Source organism: Sinocyclocheilus anshuiensis, unplaced genomic scaffold (genome assembly GCF_001515605.1).
Source record: "Sinocyclocheilus anshuiensis isolate Anshui unplaced genomic scaffold, SAMN03320099.WGS_v1.1 scaffold527, whole genome shotgun sequence".
NCBI lineage: Eukaryota > Metazoa > Chordata > Actinopteri > Cypriniformes > Cyprinidae > Sinocyclocheilus > Sinocyclocheilus anshuiensis.
The window spans coordinates 527,865-529,718 of record NW_015548227.1 but is presented as its reverse complement, the minus strand read 5'-3'; the positions used below and the strand labels follow the sequence as shown (position 1 = coordinate 529,718).

The 1,854-nt window shown below is 33.9% G+C and overlaps 1 protein-coding gene across 6 annotated transcripts in view; it reads left to right on the top strand.

The window, feature by feature from the left end:
* LOC107654438 (period circadian regulator 3) overlaps positions 1 to 1,854 on the top strand; it is a 22,441-nt gene that overhangs the window by 15,546 nt on the left and 5,041 nt on the right. The gene's annotated exons all lie outside the window — the stretch shown is intronic.

The window sequence follows — 1,854 nt, the reverse complement described above, 5'->3', positions numbered from 1 at the left end:
AATTCAAATAGAAAACAAATATTCTCAGATTATGTAATCCCATTGAAACATGCATACAGGCGCATACTGCGGGGATGACGAGTCAGTGTCGCCGACTTCATCTCTTAAACCGAAAACAGAAAGCACTAGTGTAACAATAAATTATTAAAACGTTAATGCAGTGTACTTGCTGTTTTTCCCTAACACATTCATAATTATTATATTTGCCGGTGCGCTGTGGCAAGCCTTTTTTGCGTGCGCTTGAGCGCTTATTAGGCTATGTAGGTAATTAAAGGCTCATTATTATGATTTATATGGTTTATTAATAAAAGTGCGACTAATAGTCGACTAATGCTTAAAAATGAATGACTACTAGTCGACCAGAAAAATCTTTAGTCGATTATGTGATTATGAACGCGATATAGCAGTAATCTACGGCTCTGAGTATTAAATGCCGCTCCATCTGAAAGCACGTGATGGAGATTTACTATTCACAGAACCGGCTTTACTGACGAGATGCGCATGACAATCACATGTGATTTATCGTGCAGCCCTAAGTAGTGCTAGGCGGTATACCGGTTCATACCGAATACCGGTGTTTATTTTTGTTATGATATGAATTTTTTAAATACCGCAATACGGTATGTTGCTTAAATAACGTTCGGAACGCGACACTGTTTGAAAGGGGTCCCTTTTCACTGTTGCACTGTGGTGAGGCAACAGCTGTATGTGTTACTAAGCGTGAAAGTTCCAAAACTGAAGCTGTAGAACTAATAGAACGTGATGACACAGAAGAACTCATCCACATTGACCACCACAAATATCCACCGCCCCCTGCCATCATGGAAAAAAGGGAGAAAACATGACAGAATAACTCGGCTGATATTGCATTTTGCGTAAAATTAAAATTAATATATTATTTGATATTTGATTTTATATATTTTTTAAAAATGCCGTTTATCGCGTTTTGGAACCAAACTCTTCACATATATATATATATATATATATGAGAAAAAGGTTTAGATTTTAAATATGCATTTGATAATTCTTTTAAATATGCAGTCCATAAAATTGTATTTCATTTTATATAATTTTTTCTATATATTTTATATTGTTATTTTTTACTTGAAAATGAAAGATAGAAGACTACATTTGAAATAACAGTGTATTAATATTAGAGGTCGACCGATTCATCGGTTTTGCCGATTAATCGGCACCGATAGTTGATTGGCAGAACTATCGGTTATCGGCAAAAATCAATGCCGATAGTTTTCCGGGTTGCGTCCATTGCTGGAGTGGCCGAGAAGGGTCCGCTGGCATTATACAGTACGAGAGCGGCCTCTAGAAGCGGAAATCACTAACAGCACATGTTGTTTGTTTTGACACGTGACACTGCGCGCTGCAGAGCGGGAAACTTCAAACTCAAAAGAAAATCCTGCCGCGGAACATTTATATAGTACAGCATTATTTTAGTTTTCGTTCAGCATTTTAACAACTATCAGTTGATTATTCAGCCAGTGTGGTCCAACCTAGCTATCGGTATCAGTAAAATCCACTATCGGTCGACCTCTAATTAATATCCATTACTGGATAATCCAGCAAATTAAATCATTTTTCTGTTGTAATTAACTTCATTTAAATATGCAATTCATAAAATAATATTATATAAATATTATATATGTTTTATATAAAGTAGTTATTTTTTTATTTTGGAAATTCAAAGAAAGTAGTTTACATTTTAAATAACAGTGTAGTCGTATCTATTATTGGATAATCCAGCAAATAAAATGTTTCTCTATAGTAATTACATTTATTTATTAATTTAAATATATAATCCATAAAGTTGTATTGTTTGATATATATATATATATGTAT